This window comes from Mytilus edulis, unplaced genomic scaffold, assembly GCF_963676685.1.
Source record: "Mytilus edulis unplaced genomic scaffold, xbMytEdul2.2 SCAFFOLD_1912, whole genome shotgun sequence".
Classification (NCBI taxonomy): domain Eukaryota; kingdom Metazoa; phylum Mollusca; class Bivalvia; order Mytilida; family Mytilidae; genus Mytilus; species Mytilus edulis.
The window spans coordinates 5,598-19,349 of NW_027268397.1; the positions used below are offsets into that span (position 1 = coordinate 5,598).

Below are 13,752 nucleotides of genomic sequence, written 5' to 3' on the forward strand. Positions count from 1 at the left end.
TCCCTGATTCAGCTAGTGCAAGTACTTCCTACGTGCGGCAAACTTTACAATCTCCTGACTGTGAAAAGGCTACTGGTCACATCTGTACTCTTCGACCGCAAGCGAATGCTAACCTGAAAATAGAAGAAAACAACGCATTACATTCTGGTATGAGATTGATAGACAGTGAACTGACAACCAGCTTGATCAACACTACTTATGATAAACATAAAGTGGAGTCCACCATCTTGTCCTAGGATGAATGTGGACTATCATGCACAGAAAAAGTGGGGAACTTGCTGGCAGTATACCCTGAAATGCAAAACCTGTGGTTTTATTGGAGACAGAATGAAGATGTATAAAGAAATAGCTAATGGCAAACCAGGACCCAACCCAGGACAACCAAATGTAGCCCTTGCATCTGCTTTGCAGGATTGCCCAATTGGTAATACCACGGTGCAGCAACTACTTGCAGGAGTTGACACACCACCACCATGCCGAAGCAGGTATGCAACGCACATCTAACAGAGTAGCAGCTGAAATGGTCAATCTCAACAAACAGACATGGCACAGAAACTTGAACTAGTAAAAGAAGAGAACAGAAAGAGAGGTGTACCAGAAAATGAAATCAACATAACTGTGGATGCTAGATACAACAGCAATACAATTGTTAGTAAAAAGAAGCCGGGTCAGAATGCCACTCAAGCATTCGCACTTGGTATTGAAACAATGACAGACAGAAAGTTTATTGTAGCTGCAGTTGTGCAGAACAAGATGTGCTGGAGAGGGGCTTGGCTTAGAGGGAAAGGCTTTCCAATAGAATGTCCTGGTCATGAAGAATGTACTTCAAATTTATACAGAGCTGCTGCCCTGTCAGAGTATGAGCTGGGGAAAAGAGATGGGGAACCAGCTAGGACTACAGAAATTTCTTGTACGGTATGTGACCACAGATGGAGATGGACGTTCAGCTAGAGGTATTGAAGATGCTATTAAAGCTCTGGGAACCAATGTGGGAGGTAGAAAGACTAGCAGATCCAGTACATTTGGGGCAGTCTCAATTCAGGGCCTCTAATCGTGCTCAATACAGTGCGGGAATGTTCCATGGTAAAACAAAAGAAGAAAATAGACAACTAAAGACAGTGTTTAGCAAAGATATTAAGTGCAGATGCTCCATGATAATTAATAAACTGATGGAAAAGTACGACAAAAACATTCACGATATGAGTAAAGACTTACCAAAAAGTTCTAGATGCAACTCTTCGCTGCTATGATGGTGACTGCACCCTGTGTCAGGAACATTCCATTGTCTGCAAAGGTGATGCTGCACTTAACTGGTGGAGTCGTTCCCATTACTTGTCCACATACCAAATCACTGCCCTGCAAATGGATAAAACAGACAAATTTTTTACTACAAGAAATCCTGAAAATGAAACTAACAAAAGCAGCCTGTTGAAAGTATGAAACTGTATGATAATACAAATAAAAATGAAGGAGTTCACAGAGCAATGAGTGTAAATTTGCCAAAAAATGTAATTTACTCCAAAAATATGGAAGGACGACTTGCCTCAGGAGTGCATCGAAATAACAATATGCCAGGAACTTCAACCCAACTGAAATGTAAGAATTTAGGAGTAGACCTTTCAACTAGAAGTCAACTTTACCTGAAGAAAATGGACACCAACTTCAAATACAGTCAGGATTATGAACTGAGACCAGCAGTTCAAGAAAGGAGATTACAGCAGAGTGCAGAAAAGTTAGCCGAGCACAAAACATGGAGGGAAATGAATAAAAAGCACGATTATTACTGCAAAAGACCAATTAGATCCACAACCTGCCTTACATTTCCAGGGACCATGACAGCTACTGTAAACCGAAGCTCAATCCAAGACCTGCTGCTGACTGAGATACCAGCTGATCCACCTAAAGACCAACAGCAAACAGAATCATAAAAGGTCCTTTTAAGGGCCACACAAATATTAAAAAAAGAATCTGAATTTGTTGTACATCAGTCTTGAAATTTCTTTTCTTTTTCTCCCTCATTTCAATTTTTTTGCCAGCCCTTCCCTTGGATAGTTATAAAAATAAATGTACCCAATTAATATTTTACCCAAATTATTATTATCCATTTTCAACTCCACTCTACAGGGAGGGAGGGGTTCTGGGTGGCCCAAGCAGGAACAGGTTGAAACGCATGACTGTCGGCTGTTGTTGAAGCCATGAGGTTCCAACGACAGATGCCCGACAGTAATACATTTAGAATTGTGGCACAGGTGCGAAACATCATAAGATTTATCAATAAAAATATTCTGATGATGCACCATGTAGGCAAGCCTGTGCACATGCATTTGTCTCCACCCTCTGGCATCTGGAAATTTACAATTTATAACCCCATATTTGCCATTAGGTGTACATAAACCTGTCCACAATTTGACACTGCCCATTATAGCCAGGTGCAGAGCTATCATTCAGTTTTTGTCTATATTTTTGTAAAAATGCATCCATTTTGAAGATATTGTTTTAGAAAGACATAAGAGTAGTAATATATTCTAAAAATAAAAAGGGGTCCAACAGAATTGACAGAAAGGGTGCTGAAACAGGGGTCAAAGGTTTTTCAGTGCATCAAAATGGCCCAAAAATACCCCCAAAGTGGCCCATTATCCCAGAATCATGATATATATAAGTTAAAAATACAATAATCAACTAGTATTTATCATTTGAAGTGACTTTCTGCCAATAAAGTTGGTCAATTCTTTATTTTCAAGATTTTGGGAATCAGCCTCTTAGGCCGAGACCACAATTAATTCCTCTATTAGTTCTTTATAATGTTTTGTCTCATTAAAAAAAATTGACCTATTCTTTTTGGCAGATCTTTTGTGTGTGTAATGTACAGTACAAGTCCAAAAATATGTCCAAGTTTCAGAAAAATTGCACATATACAACTTACAAATTTAGCCAATACACATCCATACCCCTATGGACAAGTCAAGAGATGTTCCGAAAACTGTAAATATCACCTTTTTGCACCTGACCTAATCACTCTTTCCATATCAAAATCAGTTAAAATTAAACATCTGAAAATTTATTTCACCTCTCTTCTTTCATTTCCACCTTATAAAAGCTAAGAAATGTTTGAGAAAAGGAAAGAAAAAAATTTAAGAAGAAATACACTTTAATTAAAGGGAACTATATTCGTGAACAACGAAAAGTGGGGTCATTAATTGTGGTCTTGGGCCTATTAGACCCTTTTTCTTCAATATAATGCCCCAAAAAATGGCACGCATTAAGTTTATTCTATATCCAACTAGCATACCAAATATCAAATCAATCCGACAAGTTTTATGGGCAGTTCTGATAGTTTTAATAACACTACCCTCAGGTTGATAATTGTAGGTATTTTCTGGCTTGAAATTATAAAAACATGAAACTACTAGGAAAAGTAAAAGTTTAATAACTTTCTTGTTAAACATGATATCTTAAAAAAGTAAAATGTCTATAGTAGCTAAATGGTTATATTTCTAGAATCTGAAAGAAAATTATAAAAAAATATGTTTTTTCAATTGAAATTAATTTTTTTTTAAATTTTTTTTTTTAATTTAGCTAACATACCAACACTAGATATAAAAAAATCCATTTAAAATATTTAAAAAGAAAATTTACATTCAAAACTTATCTTAAAAAATTGCTTATCTTATCTGTAATAAGTAAAATATAACATAAACACTAATTAGTCATAGTTCACAGGTACTTGGCCTATTTACCTGAGGTACCAATATTCAAGTGTAACATCAGGTCAGATTACATGTAAAGACAATTTCAAACTTGTGTAATTTCTTTATTCCTTGAAATATTCCTCTAAAATAAACTTTTTAGTGAAGTTTTCTGTTTTGTTTATCCTTGTAGATAAAAAGAATTTAATTTTCTAACAGATTTCTGTAAAAAAAAAACAGTTATTAAAAATTATCCTGAATTTTGAAAATAAATTATCTAAAACATTAATAAAAAAAATAAATATGCTTCTTTGTTCAATTAATCTCTTAATAAATGATTAAGTAACCTATTTCAATAGATTTGGATAAAACAATCTTTATCTGGACCCCTAATAGTACATTAATTGGCTTAGTTGGATACTGCTAAGAAAACTCTGTTAATTCAAAGTTGCCTCTGAAGGTGGTCTCTTGAAATCCATGTCACAGACTGCATCAAAAGAAAACATGTACATCAAAGCAGATATCATACAGTGCTTGATTATAAATATAAGGATGTCCAAAGTTTATGCTATCAGTCCAAGTTGTGATATTACGGATCCAGTTAAATTTTTAAAATGTTCACTAAAGGGTTATACCCCATATAGCAAAGGCAAGAAGAGGTCAAAGAAAGACAACTCTCCAAGAAATCCTGGATGGTTCCCTGTAGGCACAAGTGGTAGAAGCAGAAGCCGGACGCCAATACAGATCCCTGATTCAGCTAGTGCAAGTACTTCCTACGTGCGGCAAACTTTACAATCTCCTGACTGTGAAAAGGCTACTGGTCACATCTGTACTCTTCGACCGCAAGCGAATGCTAACCTGAAAATAGAAGAAAACAACGCATTACATTCTGGTATGAGATTGATAGACAGTGAACTGACAACCAGCTTGATCAACACTACTTATGATAAACATAAAGTGGAGTCACCATCTTGTCCTAGGATGAATGTGGACTATCATGCACAGAAAAAGTGGGGGGAACTTGCTGGCAGTATACCCTGAAATGCAAAAACCTGTGGTTTTATTGGAGACAGAATGAAGATGTATAAAGAAATAGCTAATGGCAAACCAGGACCCAACCCAGGACAACCAAATGTAGCCCTTGCATCTGCTTTGCAGGATTGCCCAATTGGTAATACCACGGTGCAGCAACTACTTGCAGGAGTTGACACACCACCACCATGCCGAAGCAGTATGCAACGCACATCTAACAGAGTAGCAGCTGAAATGGTCAATCTCAACAAAACAGACATGCACAGAAACTTGAACTAGTAAAAGAAGAGAACAGAAAGAGAGGTGTACCAGAAAATGAAATCAACATAACTGTGGATGCTAGATACAACAGCAATACAATTGTTAGTAAAAAGAAGCGCGGGTCAGAATGCCACTCAAGCATTCGCACTTGGTATTGAAACAATGACAGACAGAAAGTTTATTGTAGCTGCAGTTGTGCAGAACAAGATGTGCTGGAGAGGGCTTGGCTTAGAGGGAAAGGCTTTCCAATAGAATGTCCTGGTCATGAAGAATGTACTTCAAATTTATACAGAGCTGCTGCCCTGTCAGAGTATGAGCTGGGAAAAGAGATGGGGAACCAGCTAGGACTACAGAAATTTCTTGTACGGTATGTGACCACAGATGGAGATGGACGTTCAGCTAGAGGTATTGAAGATGCTATTAAAGCTCTGGAACCAATGTGGGAGGTAGAAAGACTAGCAGATCCAGTACATTTGGGGCAGTCTCAATTCAGGGCCTCTAATCGTGCTCAATACAGTGCGGGAATGTTCCATGGTAAAACAAAAGAAGAAAATAGACAACTAAAGACAGTGTTTAGCAAAGATATTAAGTGCAGATGCTCCATGATAATTAATAAACTGATGGAAAAGTACGACAAAAACATTCACGATATGAGTAAAGACTTACCAAAAGTTCTAGATGCAACTCTTCGCTGCTATGATGGTGACTGCACCCTGTGTCAGGAACATTCCATTGTCTGCAAAGGTGATGCTGCACTTAACTGGTGGAGTCGTTCCCATTACTTGTCCACATACCAAATCACTGCCCTGCAAATGGATAAAACAGACAAATTTTACTACAAGAAATCCTGAAAATGAAACTAACAAAAGCAGCTGTTGAAAGTATGAAACTGTATGATAATACAAATAAAAATGAAGGAGTTCACAGAGCAATGAGTGTAAATTTGCCAAAAAATGTAATTTACTCCAAAAATATGGAAGGACGACTTGCCTCAGGAGTGCATCGAAATAACAATATGCCAGGAACTTCAACCCAACTGAAATGTAAGAATTTAGGAGTAGACCTTTCAACTAGAAGTCAACTTTACCTGAAGAAAATGGACACCAACTTCAAATACAGTCAGGATTATGAACTGAGACCAGCAGTTCAAGAAAGGAGATTACAGCAGAGTGCAGAAAAGTTAGCCGAGCACAAAACATGGAGGGAAATGAATAAAAAGCACGATTATTACTGCAAAGACCAATTAGATCCACAACCTGCCTTACATTTCCAGGACCATGACAGCTACTGTAAACCGAAGCTCAATCCAAGACCTGCTGCTGACTGAGATACCAGCTGATCCACCTAAAGACCAACAGCAAACAGAATCATAAAAGGTCCTTTTAAGGGCCACACAAATATTAAAAAAAGAATCTGAATTTGTTGTACATCAGTCTTGAAATTTCTTTTCTTTTTCTCCCTCATTTCAATTTTTTTGCCAGCCCTTCCCTTGGATAGTTATAAAAATAAATGTACCCAATTAATATTTTACCCAAATTATTATTATCCATTTTCAACTCCACTCTACAGGGAGGGAGGGGTTCTGGGTGGCCCAAGCAGGAACAGGTTGAAACGCATGACTGTCGGCTGTTGTTGAAGCCATGAGGTTCCAACGACAGATGCCCGACAGTAATACATTTAGAATTGTGGCACAGGTGCGAAACATCATAAGATTTATCAATAAAAATATTCTGATGATGCACCATGTAGGCAAGCCTGTGCACATGCATTTGTCTCCACCCTCTGGCATCTGGAAATTTACAATTTATAACACCCATATTTGCCATTAGGTGTACATAAACCTGTCCAAATTTGACACTGCCCATTATAGCCAGGTGCAGAGCTATCATTCAGTTTTTGTCTATATTTTTGTAAAAATGCATCCATTTTGAAGATATTGTTTTAGAAAGACATAAGAGTAGTAATATATTCTAAAAATAAAAAGGGGTCCAACAGAATTGACAGAAAGGGCTGAAACAGGGGTCAAAGGTTTTTCAGTGCATCAAAATGGCCAAAATACCCCCAAAGTGCCCATTATCCAGAATCATGATATATATAAGTTAAAAATACAATAATCAACTAGTATTTATCATTTGAAGTGACTTTCTGCCAATAAAGTTGGTCAATTCTTTATTTTCAAGATTTTGGGAATCAGCCTCTTAGGCCCGAGACCACAATTAATTCCTCTATTAGTTCTTTATAATGTTTTTGTCTCATTAAAAAAAATTGACCTATTCTTTTTGGCAGATCTTTTGTGTGTGTAATGTACAGTACAAGTCCAAAAATATGTCCAAGTTTCAGAAAAATTGCACATATACAACTTACAAATTTAGCCAATACACATCCATACCCCTATGGACAAGTCAAGAGATGTTCCGAAAACTGTAAATATCACCTTTTTGCACCTGACCTAATCACTCTTTCCATATCAAAATCAGTTAAAATTAAACATCTGAAAATTTATTTCACCTCTCTTCTTTCATTTCCACCTTATAAAAGCTAAGAAATGTTTGAGAAAAGGAAAGAAAAAATTTAAGAAGAAATACACTTTAATATAAAGGGAACTATATTCGTGAACAACGAAAAGTGGGGTCATTAATTGTGGTCTTGGGCCTATTAGACCCTTTTTCTTCAATATAATGCCCCAAAAAATGGCACGCATTAAGTTTATTCTATATCCAACTAGCATACCAAATATCAAATCAATCCGACAAGTTTTATGGCAGTTCTGATAGTTTTAATAACACTACCCTCAGGTTGATAATTGTAGGTATTTTCTGGCTTGAAATTATAAAAACATGAAACTACTAGGAAAAGTAAAAGTTTAATAACTTTCTTGTTAAACATGATATCTTAAAAAAGTAAAATGTCTATAGTAGCTAAATGGTTATATTTCTAGAATCTGAAAGAAAATTTATAAAAAAATATGTTTTTTCAATTGAAATTAATTTTTTTTTAAATTTTTTTTTTTAATTTAGCTAACATACCAACACTAGATATAAAAAAATCCATTTAAAATATTTAAAAAGAAAATTTACATTCAAAACTTATCTTAAAAAATTGCTTATCTTATCTGTAATAAGTAAAATATAACATAAACACTAATTAGTCATAGTTCACAGGTACTTGGCCTATTTACCTGAGGTACCAATATTCAAGTGTAACATCAGGTCAGATTACATGTAAAGACAATTTCAAACTTGTGTAATTTCTTTATTCCTTGAAATATTCCTCTAAAATAAACTTTTTAGTGAAGTTTTCTGTTTTGTTTATCCTTGTAGATAAAAAGAATTTAATTTTCTAACAGATTTCTGTAAAAAAAAAACAGTTATTAAAAATTATCCTGAATTTTGAAAAATAAATTATCTAAAACATTAATAAAAAAAATAAATATGCTTCTTTGTTCAATTAATCTCTTAATAAATGATTAAGTAACCTATTTCAATAGATTTGGATAAAACAATCTTTATCTGGACCCCTAATAGTACATTAATTGGCTTAGTTGGATACTGCTAAGAAAACTCTGTTAATTCAAAGTTGCCTCTGAAGGTGGTCTCTTGAAATCCATGTCACAGACTGCATCAAAAGAAAACATGTACATCAAAGCAGATATCATACAGTGCTTGATTATAAATATAAGGATGTCCAAAGTTTATGCTATCAGTCCAAGTTGTGATATTACGGATCCAGTTAAATTTTTAAAATGTTCACTAAAGGTTATACCCCATATAGCAAAGGCAAGAAGAGGTCAAAGAAAGACAACTCTCCAAGAAATCCTGGATGGTTCCCTGTAGGCACAAGTGGTAGAAGCAGAAGCCGGACGCCAATACAGATCCCTGATTCAGCTAGTGCAAGTACTTCCTACGTGCGGCAAACTTTACAATCTCCTGACTGTGAAAAGGCTACTGGTCACATCTGTACTCTTCGACCGCAAGCGAATGCTAACCTGAAAATAGAAGAAAACAACGCATTACATTCTGGTATGAGATTGATAGACAGTGAACTGACAACCAGCTTGATCAACACTACTTATGATAAACATAAAGTGGAGTCACCATCTTGTCCTAGGATGAATGTGGACTATCATGCACAGAAAAAGTGGGGAACTTGCTGGCAGTATACCCTGAAATGCAAAACCTGTGGTTTTATTGGAGACAGAATGAAGATGTATAAAGAAATAGCTAATGGCAAACCAGGACCCAACCCAGGACAACCAAATGTAGCCCTTGCATCTGCTTTGCAGGATTGCCCAATTGGTAATACCACGGTGCAGCAACTACTTGCAGGAGTTGACACACCACCACCATGCCGAAGCAGTATGCAACGCACATCTAACAGAGTAGCAGCTGAAATGGTCAATCTCAACAAAACAGACATGGCACAGAAACTTGAACTAGTAAAAGAAGAGAACAGAAAGAGAGGTGTACCAGAAAATGAAATCAACATAACTGTGGATGCTAGATACAACAGCAATACAATTGTTAGTAAAAAGAAGCCGGGTCAGAATGCCACTCAAGCATTCGCACTTGGTATTGAAACAATGACAGACAGAAAGTTTATTGTAGCTGCAGTTGTGCAGAACAAGATGTGCTGGAGAGGGGCTTGGCTTAGAGGGAAAGGCTTTCCAATAGAATGTCCTGGTCATGAAGAATGTACTTCAAATTTATACAGAGCTGCTGCCCTGTCAGAGTATGAGCTGGGAAAAGAGATGGGGAACCAGCTAGGACTACAGAAATTTCTTGTACGGTATGTGACCACAGATGGAGATGGACGTTCAGCTAGAGGTATTGAAGATGCTATTAAAGCTCTGGAACCAATGTGGGAGGTAGAAAGACTAGCAGATCCAGTACATTTGGGGCAGTCTCAATTCAGGGCCTCTAATCGTGCTCAATACAGTGCGGGAATGTTCCATGGTAAAACAAAAGAAGAAAATAGACAACTAAAGACAGTGTTTAGCAAAGATATTAAGTGCAGATGCTCCATGATAATTAATAAACTGATGGAAAAGTACGACAAAAACATTCACGATATGAGTAAAGACTTACCAAAAGTTCTAGATGCAACTCTTCGCTGCTATGATGGTGACTGCACCCTGTGTCAGGAACATTCCATTGTCTGCAAAGGTGATGCTGCACTTAACTGGTGGAGTCGTTCCCATTACTTGTCCACATACCAAATCACTGCCCTGCAAATGGATAAAACAGACAAATTTTTACTACAAGAAATCCTGAAAATGAAACTAACAAAAGCAGCTGTTGAAAGTATGAAACTGTATGATAATACAAATAAAAATGAAGGAGTTCACAGAGCAATGAGTGTAAATTTGCCAAAAAATGTAATTTACTCCAAAAATATGGAAGGACGACTTGCCTCAGGAGTGCATCGAAATAACAATATGCCAGGAACTTCAACCCAACTGAAATGTAAGAATTTAGGAGTAGACCTTTCAACTAGAAGTCAACTTTACCTGAAGAAAATGGACACCAACTTCAAATACAGTCAGGATTATGAACTGAGACCAGCAGTTCAAGAAAGGAGATTACAGCAGAGTGCAGAAAAGTTAGCCGAGCACAAAACATGGAGGGAAATGAATAAAAAGCACGATTATTACTGCAAAGACCAATTAGATCCACAACCTGCCTTACATTTCCAGGACCATGACAGCTACTGTAAACCGAAGCTCAATCCAAGACCTGCTGCTGACTGAGATACCAGCTGATCCACCTAAAGACCAACAGCAAACAGAATCATAAAAGGTCCTTTTAAGGGCCACACAAATATTAAAAAAAGAATCTGAATTTGTTGTACATCAGTCTTGAAATTTCTTTTCTTTTTCTCCCTCATTTCAATTTTTTTGCCAGCCCTTCCCTTGGATAGTTATAAAAATAAATGTACCCAATTAATATTTTACCCAAATTATTATTATCCATTTTCAACTCCACTCTACAGGGAGGGAGGGGTTCTGGGTGGCCCAAGCAGGAACAGGTTGAAACGCATGACTGTCGGCTGTTGTTGAAGCCATGAGGTTCCAACGACAGATGCCCGACAGTAATACATTTAGAATTGTGGCACAGGTGCGAAACATCATAAGATTTATCAATAAAAATATTCTGATGATGCACCATGTAGGCAAGCCTGTGCACATGCATTTGTCTCCACCCTCTGGCATCTGGAAATTTACAATTTATAACCCCATATTTGCCATTAGGTGTACATAAACCTGTCCAAATTTGACACTGCCCATTATAGCCAGGTGCAGAGCTATCATTCAGTTTTTGTCTATATTTTTGTAAAAATGCATCCATTTTGAAGATATTGTTTTAGAAAGACATAAGAGTAGTAATATATTCTAAAAATAAAAAGGGGTCCAACAGAATTGACAGAAAGGGCTGAAACAGGGGTCAAAGGTTTTTCAGTGCATCAAAATGGCCAAAAATACCCCCAAAGTGCCCATTATCCCAGAATCATGATATATATAAGTTAAAAATACAATAATCAACTAGTATTTATCATTTGAAGTGACTTTCTGCCAATAAAGTTGGTCAATTCTTTATTTTCAAGATTTTGGGAATCAGCCTCTTAGGCCCGAGACCACAATTAATTCCTCTATTAGTTCTTTATAATGTTTTGTCTCATTAAAAAAAATTGACCTATTCTTTTTGGCAGATCTTTTGTGTGTGTAATGTACAGTACAAGTCCAAAAATATGTCCAAGTTTCAGAAAAATTGCACATATACAACTTACAAATTTAGCCAATACACATCCATACCCCTATGGACAAGTCAAGAGATGTTCCGAAAACTGTAAATATCACCTTTTTGCACCTGACCTAATCACTCTTTCCATATCAAAATCAGTTAAAATTAAACATCTGAAAATTTATTTCACCTCTCTTCTTTCATTTCCACCTTATAAAAGCTAAGAAATGTTTGAGAAAAGGAAAGAAAAAAATTTAAGAAGAAATACACTTTAATTAAAGGGAACTATATTCGTGAACAACGAAAAGTGGGGTCATTAATTGTGGTCTTGGGCCTATTAGACCCTTTTTCTTCAATATAATGCCCCAAAAAATGGCACGCATTAAGTTTATTCTATATCCAACTAGCATACCAAATATCAAATCAATCCGACAAGTTTTATGGCAGTTCTGATAGTTTTAATAACACTACCCTCAGGTTGATAATTGTAGGTATTTTCTGGCTTGAAATTATAAAAACATGAAACTACTAGGAAAAGTAAAAGTTTAATAACTTTCTTGTTAAACATGATATCTTAAAAAAGTAAAATGTCTATAGTAGCTAAATGGTTATATTTCTAGAATCTGAAAGAAAATTTATAAAAAAATATGTTTTTTCAATTGAAATTAATTTTTTTTTAAATTTTTTTTTTTAATTTAGCTAACATACCAACACTAGATATAAAAAAATCCATTTAAAATATTTAAAAAGAAAATTTACATTCAAAACTTATCTTAAAAAATTGCTTATCTTATCTGTAATAAGTAAAATATAACATAAACACTAATTAGTCATAGTTCACAGGTACTTGGCCTATTTACCTGAGGTACCAATATTCAAGTGTAACATCAGGTCAGATTACATGTAAAGACAATTTCAAACTTGTGTAATTTCTTTATTCCTTGAAATATTCCTCTAAAATAAACTTTTTAGTGAAGTTTTCTGTTTTGTTTATCCTTGTAGATAAAAAGAATTTAATTTTCTAACAGATTTCTGTAAAAAAAAAACAGTTATTAAAAATTATCCTGAATTTTGAAAAATAAATTATCTAAAACATTAATAAAAAAAATAAATATGCTTCTTTGTTCAATTAATCTCTTAATAAATGATTAAGTAACCTATTTCAATAGATTTGGATAAAACAATCTTTATCTGGACCCCTAATAGTACATTAATTGGCTTAGTTGGATACTGCTAAGAAAACTCTGTTAATTCAAAGTTGCCTCTGAAGGTGGTCTCTTGAAATCCATGTCACAGACTGCATCAAAAGAAAACATGTACATCAAAGCAGATATCATACAGTGCTTGATTATAAATATAAGGATGTCCAAAGTTTATGCTATCAGTCCAAGTTGTGATATTACGGATCCAGTTAAATTTTTAAAATGTTCACTAAAGGTTTATACCCCATATAGCAAAGGCAAGGAAGAGGTCAAAGAAAAGACAACTCTCCAAGAAATCCTGGATGGTTCCCTGTAGGCACAAGTGGTAGAAGCAGAAGCCGGACGCCAATACAGATCCCTGATTCAGCTAGTGCAAGTACTTCCTACGTGCGGCAAACTTTACAATCTCCTGACTGTGAAAAGGCTACTGGTCACATCTGTACTCTTCGACCGCAAGCGAATGCTAACCTGAAAATAGAAGAAAACAACGCATTACATTCTGGTATGAGATTGATAGACAGTGAACTGACAACCAGCTTGATCAACACTACTTATGATAAACATAAAGTGGAGTCACCATCTTGTCCTAGGATGAATGTGGACTATCATGCACAGAAAAAGTGGGGGAACTTGCTGGCAGTATACCCTGAAATGCAAAACCTGTGGTTTTATTGGAGACAGAATGAAGATGTATAAAGAAATAGCTAATGGCAAACCAGACCCAACCCAGGACAACCAAATGTAGCCCTTGCATCTGCTTTGCAGGATTGCCCAATTGGTAATACCACGGTGCAGCAACTACTTGCAGGAGTTGACACACCACCACCATGCCGA

At 35.9% G+C, this 13,752-nt stretch overlaps 1 long non-coding RNA gene across 1 annotated transcript; it reads right to left on the reverse strand.

The window, feature by feature from the left end:
* Positions 1-1,229: 1,229 nt before the first annotated feature.
* LOC139507403 (uncharacterized) lies at positions 1,230-13,180 on the reverse strand. The gene is made up of 6 exons (XR_011660676.1): positions 13,162-13,180; positions 10,064-10,203; positions 8,742-8,964; positions 5,646-5,785; positions 4,322-4,544; positions 1,230-1,356 (listed from the first exon to the last, which is right to left on the reverse strand). It is a non-coding gene; the product is annotated as an uncharacterized lncRNA (long non-coding RNA).
* Positions 13,181-13,752: the final 572 nt, after the last annotated feature.